Source organism: Theropithecus gelada, chromosome 14, assembly GCF_003255815.1.
Source record: "Theropithecus gelada isolate Dixy chromosome 14, Tgel_1.0, whole genome shotgun sequence".
NCBI lineage: Eukaryota > Metazoa > Chordata > Mammalia > Primates > Cercopithecidae > Theropithecus > Theropithecus gelada.
Window position 1 is genome coordinate 51,958,047 of NC_037682.1, and position 10,072 is coordinate 51,968,118.

Here is a 10,072-nt window from a genome sequence, read left to right on the forward strand (position 1 = left end):
AGCAAAAGGGGGAAATGCCCCTATTAAAACCATCAGATCTCATGAGAACACTCTCACTATCACAGGAGCAGCATGAGGATAACTGCCCCCCATGATTCAATTACCTCCCATGAGGTCACTCCTATGACACATGGGGATTATGGGAACTACATTTCAAGATGACATTTCCGTGGGGACACAGCCTAACCATATCATTCCACCCCTGGACCCTCCCAAATTTCATTTCCTCATATTTCAAAACATAATCATGCTCTTCCAACAGTCACCCAAAGTCTTAACTCATTCCAGCATTACCTCAAATGTCCAAGTCTAAAATTTCATGTGAGACATGGCAAGTCCCTCCTGCCTATGTGTCTGTAAGATCAAAACCAAGTTCGTTACTTTCTAGATACAATGGGGGTACAGGCATTGGGTAAATATACCCATTCCAAATGGGAGAAATTGGCCAAAACAAAGGAGCTGCAGGGCCCCATGTGAGTCTGAAATCCAATAGGGCAGTCAATAAACCTTAAATTTCCAAAAAGATCTCCTTTGACTCCATGTCTCATATCTAAGTCACACTAATACAAGAAATGGGCTCTCACAGCCTTGGGCAGCTGTGCCCCTGTGACTTTGTAGGGTCTAGCCCTGCTCCAGGTTGCTTTCACAGGCTGCTGAGTGCCTGTGGCTTTTCCACATGCACAGGTGCAAGCTGTAGGTGAATCTGCCATTCTGGGATCTGGAGGATGGTGACCCTCTTCTTACAGCTCCACTAGGCAGTGCCCCAATGGGGACTCTGTGTGGGGGCTCTGATCCCACATTTCCCTTCTACACTGCACTAGTAGAGGTTCTCCAAGAGGGTTCTGCCCCTGCAGCAAACTTCTGCCTAGACATCCAGGTATTTCCATACATCCTCTGAAATCTAGGTGGAGGGTTCAAAATCTTCACAGAAGTTCTTGACTTCTGTGCATGTACAGGACCAACACCACATGGAAGCTGCCAAAGCTGGGGGCTTACATTCTTTGAAAGCAATGACCTGAGCTGTACGTTGGCCCCTTTTAGCCATGGCTGGAGCAGCTGTGTCACAGTCTCAAGGCTGTACACAGCAAGGGGGCCCTGGACTTGGCCCAGGAAGCCATTTCCTCCTACCAGGCCTCTGGGCCTGTGATGGGGGGTATAGCTGTGAAGGTCTCTGACATACCCTGGAGATGTTTTCTTTATTATCTCAGTGATTAACATTCAGTTCCTTGTTACTACTGCAAATGTCTGCAGCCAGCTTGAATTTCTCCCCAGAAAATGGGTTTTTCTTCTCTACCACATTTCCATCCTCAGGCTGCAAATTTTCCAAACTTTTATGCTTTGCCTCTTCTTGAATGCTTTGCCACCTAGAAATTTCTTTCACCAGATACTCTAAGTCATCTCTCTCAAGTTCAAAGTTCCACAGATGTCTGAGGCTGGAGCAAAATGCTGCCAGTCTCTTTGTTAAAGCATAACAAGAGTCACCTGTGCTTCAGTTCCTAACTAGTTCCTTATCTCCATCTGAGACCACCTCAGCCTGGACTTTATTGTCCATATCACTGTCAGCATTTTGGTCAAAGCCATTCAACAAGTCTCTAGGAAGTTCCAAACTTTCCCACATCTTCCTGTCTTCTTCTGAGCCCTCCAAACTATTCCAACCTTTGCCTATTACCCACTTCCAAAGTCACTTCCACATTTTCAGGTGTCTTTACAGCAGCACCCTACTACTCGGTAGCAATTTACTGTATTCGTATATTCTCACACTGCTAACAAAGACATACTCAAGACTGGGTAATTTATAAAGGTAATTTATACAGTTCAGTATGGCTGGAGAAGCCTCAGGAAACTTACAATCATAGTGGAAGGGGAAGCAAACACGTCTTTCTTCACGTGGCAGCAGTAAAGAGAAGTGCTGAGCAAACGGTGAAAAGCTCCTTATGGAACGATCAGATCTTGTGAGAACTCACTCACTATCACGAGAACAGCATGAGGGTACCTACCACTATGATTCAATTACTTTGCACTGGGTACCTCCCGTGGCAAGTGGGGATTATGGGAACTACAATTCAAGATGAGATTTGGGTGGGAACACAGCCAAACCATATCACCAAGTATTGTGAAATTCTAAAATTTTGCCAATTTGATGGGCATATTATTGTTCCTTTAATTTTATTTCTCGAGTTACTTGTGTGTTTTAGCATCTTTTCATATGATTATTAGCCAGGCAGGTTTCTTCTTCTGTGAAGTGCCTATACAATTCTTTTTTCCATTTCCTTTTTGGGATATTTGTCTTTTGATACTGATTTATCCTTTACATATTCTGAATAGTAATCTTTGGTCAGTTATCTATATTGAAAATACATTGTCTCACTTTGTGTCTTCGTCACTTTCTTAATAGCATCTTTCTATTAATTGTAATTCTTAATTTTGAAGTGGTCAGAGTTCTCAATCTTTCATAGTTAGTGCTTTTGTGTCCACTTTAAGAACTCATTAGTTTCCTTGAGGTAATAGAGATATTTTTATATATTATCTTCTAGGATCTTTATTATTTTGCCTTATACATTTAGAGATATAATACATCTGGAACTAATTTTTGTGCAAGTGTGAGGTGAAGGTCAATTTTAATTTTTTATATAGATATCCATTTTTTCAGCTTATTTGTTGCTTTTATACATGTATTTATTGAAAAGATGTGCTTTTTTCTCTACTTCTCTGTAATGCTGCTTTTATTTATTTATTTTTTTTACAAAATCAGGAGTCTACATATGCTTAAGCTATTTCGGGGCTTTTTATGCTAGCCAATTGGTCCTTTTTGTCTTTTTTAATGCTAATACCACACTTACCTTAAAACAATAGTTTTATATTAACTCTTGATACCTGGTGGAAGACTTCCTCATACATTTTTCTTCCTCTTAATGGATGTTTAGGTTATTCTTCACCTTTCCCATTTTCATATTTCCATTTTAGATCCAGTTTGCTAAATTTATGCCCTACCTCCACTCCACATACACACACATACACATAAAATCTTTTGATTTTTGCAATGATCTTATTAGATCAATTTTCAAAGAATTGATATTTTTATAATATTGAGTTTCCAATTATTAAGATGTCCCTAATTTCTCTCAATGTTTTTTTATACATGCTTATGAAAGCTTTATGCTGCATACCAAATTTGAAACTGAGAAATTTTATTTGCAGTTTCAATTTCCGGAAGTATTTTTTCAAGCAAACTAGAATGGGATCCAAAGAACTGACTGAGATATGTAATTCAATAGAATCTCTTTCTCTCTTTTTTTTTTTTTTTCAATTTTTAGACAGAATCTTGCTCTGTCACCGAGGCTGGAGTGCAGTAGTGCAGTCATGGTTCACTGCAGCCTCAACCTCCACTGCTCAAGCAATCCTCCTGCCTCAGCCTACTGAGTAGCTGGGAGTACAGGTGAGTGCCACAATGCCAAGCTAATTTTATTTTATTTATTATTTTTTGTAGAGACAGAGTCTCACTTTGTTGCCCAGGCTGATTCCACATTCTGGGTTCGGGTGATCTCTTTGCCTTGGCTTTCCAAAGTGCTGTGATTACAGGTATAAGCCACCATATCCAGCCCCTGATAGGATTTTTAATTATACTTTTCTTGAGGTATAATGTATATAACTTAAAATTCACTCAATATATCCAATGACTTTTAATATTTATAGAGTTGTGCAACTATCATCCATTTTATTTTAGATGATTACTATCACTTCAAAAAGTTTCCTTATGCATGTTCGCAGTCTTTGCTCCCCCTCCCAGCCCGAGGCAATTATTTATCAACTTTCTGTCTCCATAAATGTACTTATTTTTGGAAATCTCATATAAATGAAATTATATAATATTTAGTATTTTGCATCTGGCTTCTTTTCACTTGGCATACTATTTTTTAGGTTTATCCATGTTGTAACACATATCAGTATTTCAGTCCTTATAATTGGTGGAGAGTATTCAATAGTATAAACATACCACATTCTGTTTAACCTGAACTGGTTACTGTGGATAATGCTGCTATGAACATTTGTGTAGAAGTTTTTGTGTGGATGTATGTTTTCATTTCTCTTAGGTAGATTCCTAGGGGTGAAATAGTCAGATAGTATGTTATAGAGGATATAAAACTTTTCCTCTACCCTCTTAGGTTCAGTGGACAGGAGGCCTGTGTATTAAACTGACAACATCCAAAGTACCATTAGAAATAGTATTTTTAATTTAAAAAAGCAAATTGACAACAGATTAACAGGAGAAAAGATATACAAGTTAATTAGTGTTTAATTTTACATGCATGAGAACATCAGAGAAACAAGAGAATACCCAAAGAAGCAGTGCGGTTTGAGAGTTTATATGCTATCTTTTTCCCTCTAAGGGAAAAAGAAGAGGGAAAAGACTTTTTTTTAAACTCTTTATATTCTTTTTAATAATATTTAAAATATTAGGATACATATCAGGCTTTCTTTTCCTAACTAAATAAAGAATATTCCTTTGATACTTTTATTATTATTATACTTTAAGTTCTAGGGTACGTGTGCACAACGTGCAGGTTTGTTACATGTGTATACATGTGCCATGTTGGTGTGCTGCACCCATTAACTTGTCATTTACTATCCCTTCCCCCTCCCACCTCCCCACAATAGGACCCAGAATGTAATGCTCCCATTCCTGTGTCCAAGTGCTCTCATTGTTCAATTCCCACCTATGAGTGAGAACATGCGGTATTTGGTTTTCTGTTCTTGTGATACTTTGCTGAGAATGATGGTTTCCAGCTGCATCCATGTCCCCACAAAGGACATGAACTCATCCTTTTTTATGTCTGCATAGTATTTCATGGTGTGTATATGTCACATTTTCTTAATCCAGTCTGTCACTGATGGACATTTGGGTTGATTCCAAGTCTTTGCTATTGTGAATAGTGCCACAACAAACATACGTGTGCATGTGTCTTTATAGCATCATAACTTATAATCCTTTGGGTATATCCCCAGTAATGGGATGGCTGGGTCAAATGGTATTTCTAGTTCTAGATCCTTGAGGAATCACCACACTGTTTTCCACAATGGTTGAACTAGTTTACAGTCCCACCAACAGTGTAAAAGTGTTCCTATTTCTCTACATCCTCTCCAGCACCTGTTGTTTCCTGATTTTTTAATGATTGCCATTCTAACTGGTGTGAGATGGTATCTCATTGTGGTTTTGATTTGCATTTCTCTGATGGCCAGTGATGATGAGCATTTTTTCATGTGTCTATTGGCTGTATGAATGTCTTCTTTTGAGAAGTGTCTGTTCATATCCTTTGCCCACTTTTTGATGGGGTTGTTTGTTTTTTTCTAGTAAATTTGATTGAGTTCTTTATAGGTTCTGGATATTAGCCCTTTGTCAGATGAGTAGATTGCAAAAATTTTCTCCCATTCTGTAGGTTGTCTGTTCACTCTGATGGTAGTTTCTTTTGCTGTGCAGAAGCTCTTTAGTTTAATTAGATCCCATTTGTCAATTTTGGCTTTTGTTGCCGTTGCTTTTGGTGTTTTAGACATGAAGTCCTTGCCCATGCCTATGTCCTGAATGGTATTATCTAGGTTTTCTTCTAGGGTTTTTATGGTTTTAGGTCTAACATTTAAGTCTCTAATCCATCTTGAATTAATTTTTGTATAAGGAGTAAGGAAAGGATCCAGTTTCAGCTTTCTACTTATGGCTAGCCAATTTTCCCAGCACCATTTATTAAATAGGGAATCCTTTCCCCATTTCTTGTTTCTGTCAGGTTTGTCTAAGATCAGATGGCTGTAGATGTGTGGTATTATTTCTGAGGACTCTGTTCTGTTCCATTGGCCTATATCTCTGTTTTGGTACCAGTACCATGCTGTTTTGGTGACTGTAGCCTTGTAGTATAGTTTGAAGTCAGGTAATGTGGTGCCTCCAGCTTTGTTCTTTTGGCTTATTTTAGGAGAGTAGATGGGAGATAAGATAGTTTGTGACAATCTGGATGTGGTGCTGACTTCTAGTCTCTTTCTTGTGTAATACGAGTCAATCCTCACTGGTGGATGAAACTCTCGGGGAGAGAATTTATGATAACCGGGGTTGGTTGCTTTGTTTGAGGGTTTGTTTTTAGGGAATAAGGGGAGGTTATAGGAAGCTTCTTTCTGCATTTATTGATTTTCAAATGTCTTCAGCTCAAAATAGTCCTTATTCTGGAATGGCATATTTTGGGTGGCATACCTTGATTTCCTACAATGTTAAATTTATATTTAAGTTTTTAAAAACTGTTATGTTGTTTTCCAAAATAGCTATATTTTATATTCATGCCTACAATGTGTGAGATTCTAGTTTCTTCCCATCTTCATTTATACATGTTATTGTCTCATTTTTTATGATAGCCATTCTTGTGCATGTGTATTGGTATCTCATTGTGGTTTTAGTTTACATTTACTTGATGACTAAGAGCTTTGAGCACCTTTTCCTATGTTTATAATTCATTTATATGTCTTCATAGAAGTGTCTATGCAAATCTTTTGCCACTTTTTAATTTTACTCTTTGTCTTCTTATTTGTTATGGAGTTGAGTTCTTTATGTATTCTTATATAAGTCCTTTATATAATTTACAAACATTTCTCTTTGAGACAGCCAGGTGGCAAGGGGTCCCCAGGGAAACTCCAACCAGCCTGCACACTGAGAAGAATGTGCAATGGGGTGGAGCCACAGAAGTTCGTGCAGTTTGCAGTTGGGAGGAGTCTGGCCCCTCCTCTTCCTGGGTGGAATCTGGAATTCAATCTGTGAGTGGGAAGCACACTAGCAGGGACTTCGGCTGTGTGGAGACTCCCTGTTTCCCTTTTTTTCCTTTTTGCCCAATAAATTCTATTATTCTCACCCTTCGAAGTGTCTGTGAGCCTAATATTGGCCATGTGACAAGGACCTGGCTCTTAGCTGAACTAAGTAGGAAATCCTACAATATCTTGTTGACCTAAAAGAAGAAACTGAGGCAAAATGTAGGGATAGGTTGCATTTTTCCCTTTTCTGTTCTTTGGCATGAAAGGAATGAGGGGTTATGAAAAACTCGTTCATGGGGGAAGACCAGATTCCATCAAGAGACCCCATATAAGTGGAAGTTGCTGTTGCAGGCTGGTATTGATATTGCATAGCCATCTATAGGTGGAATCTTTGTGATGTGGAAGATATAAACTTAATGAGAGCATTAAAAAGGTAGGGACCAAATATTAAAAGAAGAATGACAAGGAATAAAGGTCTAAAAGAATGGAAGAAGCCATGTGATTTCAATAAAGGTTTTGGTCCAGTCTTGGTTACTTTGGAAAAGTGTGTGTATCAGTTTCCACTTCTTCAGATACATTAATGTAGGTGCAACAAATTTTGTTGATGACAGCACAGATTCCTCTTTGTTCAGCTAGGAGGTAATTTTGAGCTTGTCTATTATGAAAAGCCGTTGCTGCTAGTGAGTCGAAAGACTTTTCTATCACTGATATACTTGTGCCAGTTTTTGCTAAGGCAAAAGGGAGGGAGTACATTCTTGTAGCGTGATTTCATGGTAAGTAAAACCTCCAAGTGGCAAGAGCCAAGATAGTTCCCACAACTATGGCCACAGTACATTCTAGGGCCCTTTTTTTTCTAGAATGAAATACTGAATTGGAGTTATGTTCAAGACAGTGATTTGGGTGGGAGCTATTGTTCCCAAAATACAATCACCATAATGAAGAGAATTATCAAGGTGGCATAGGGCCAAAGTTTGAAAATGGTTTAAATAATTATTGGTGGTACCACAAAACCATAAGATTCCAGGAGGGGCAAGTAATACAGCTTGAGGCTTTTTGGACTAAGAGGTCCACTGATGCTAAAGCTTTTAAGCAGGGGGCCATCCCTGGGAAACCAAGTCTAAAGTTTTGAAAAATATGTTATAGGGCACTTAGAGAGCCCCAGATTTGGGGCTAAGACACCCAAAGCAATTCCCCTTCATTCATGTACATACAAAAGCAAAAACTTAGTCAGATCTTTTAGGGCTAAGGCTGGGCTGAGATTAAAGCCTGTTTTAAAGTGTTTAGAGCAGGCTTCATATCATTAGTCCCTGATAGAGGTTGTTCCTCAGTTCCCTTGAGGGCTTCATATGAAGGTTTTGCTAATAATCTGAAGGAAGTAATCTACATTCTGCAAAACCCAGCCATACCCAAAAAGGACCAAAGCTGTTGTTTAATTACAAGGGTTGTCATTTTAAGGTGAGATCTTTACTGGCACTAGAGAGGCTCATTGACTGGGGGCTAAACTAAGGCCCCAAAATTGAATGCTTTGTGCAGATATTTGTACTTTGGAAGAAACTACTTTGTACCCATAGTTAGCAAGTTTATTTAGTTACTAATACTGTATTTTGTTCTGAAACAGCCTTGTTAGGACTACAGATTGGTAGGTCATCCACATACTGGAGTAACTGCTATCTGGGTGAGGCTGCAGGGTAGACAGGTCTTTAGCTATGGCCTGTCCAAAAAGGTGGGGGCTATCTCTGAATCCCTGACACAGAACTGTCCAAGTTAACTGTTGAGTTATTTGAGTATCTGAGTTTTACCATTCAAAGGTTAAAAAAAAAAAAATTGACTATCTGGGTGTACAGGAATGCAGGAAACAGTGTTCTTAAGATCAAGTACAGTAAACCAAGCTGTGGTAGATGGAATTTGTCCACAAATGGTGTAAGGGTTTGGGACAATAGGGTGAATAGGAATAACAGCTTCATTAATAATTTTAAGGTCCTGTACTAGTTGGTAGGAGCCATCTGGTTTCTTTACAGCTCAAATAGGAGTGTTGCAAGGTGAGTTGCATGAGCTCAATTATCCATGGGCTAAAAATTTTGTTATTTCAGGCTTTAAGTATTTTCATGCTTCTGGTTTCAAGGGATATTGGGGGATTCTGGGGAACTCACTGGGATTTTTAAACTGAAAGATGACAGAAACAGCTGATATTGAACGCCCAGGAGTAGTATTCCAAACCTCAAATGGCATTTGTTTTCGAATGTGAGGTTCTATTGACTGCAGTGGCTCTTTTGGTGAAGTGTGAGTTAATACAGCTAGAAGGTAAGGTTTTAACTGTAAATTCACTTGTAATTTTGTGAGTAAGTCATGACCCAATAATAGAACAGGGCAGCTTGGCAGGACTAAAAGGAGTAGTTAAAGGATGAGTTTTCCATTTTACAAGGGAGTGGCAATATGAAACAGCTTCGTTGGGGTTTTCCTTCAATACCCATGAGGAAAATGAAGGACTGGCACATTGGGTTATAATAAATGTTTAAAGTTGGACCCTGTATCTATGAGGAACATTATTTCTTGCTCAGCCACAATCAGATTTCTCTGAGGCTCATACATAGAAGTGGAAAAGATAGGGGCCTGGATAGCCTCATGGCCCCATCAGTCATCTAGAGGATGACTTTTGAAGGCTCGATCATAGCCCAGGAATAGAGTTAGAGGTGCTTGTCCTTGCCCTTGCCCTACTCCTCATTCTGCACGAATTTCTCATCAGGTAGGTTGGCAAGGTTGTGGCTATGACAGCACAGAAAGAAGAGGTGGTCCCCTCTCATGAGGGAAAGAGGGACAATCACTCTTCCAATGACCCTCTTGTTTGAAATGAGGACAGGGTCCTGAAAGCGGCTTGTAACCCAGAGGTTTGGGACATTCTCTACTCCAGTGTCCTGGATTTCTGCAGCGATGACAGGGCTCCATACTATTAGTATTATAGGGATGAGCCTTGGGGTTGTTAGCTAAGGAAAAAGAATGTGCCAATGCTATCACCATGTAATTAGCTTGACAACAGCATTTTTCCTACTCCAGTTGAGCCTTTTTTATTTTTGGTGTTTCCTCCCGGTTATTGAAAACCTTAAAGACTGTATTTAACAACATAGGAAAGGGAGTTTGTGGACCTTGCTCTAATTTTGGGAGTTTTTGTCTGATGTCTGGGGAAGCCTGATTTATAAAATGTATGGCCAGAATGGATTGGCCCTTAGGGTTTTCAGGGTCTAAATTTGTATATTTATTCATAGCCTTCACTGGTCTAGTTTGGAAAAGGGCAGGGTTC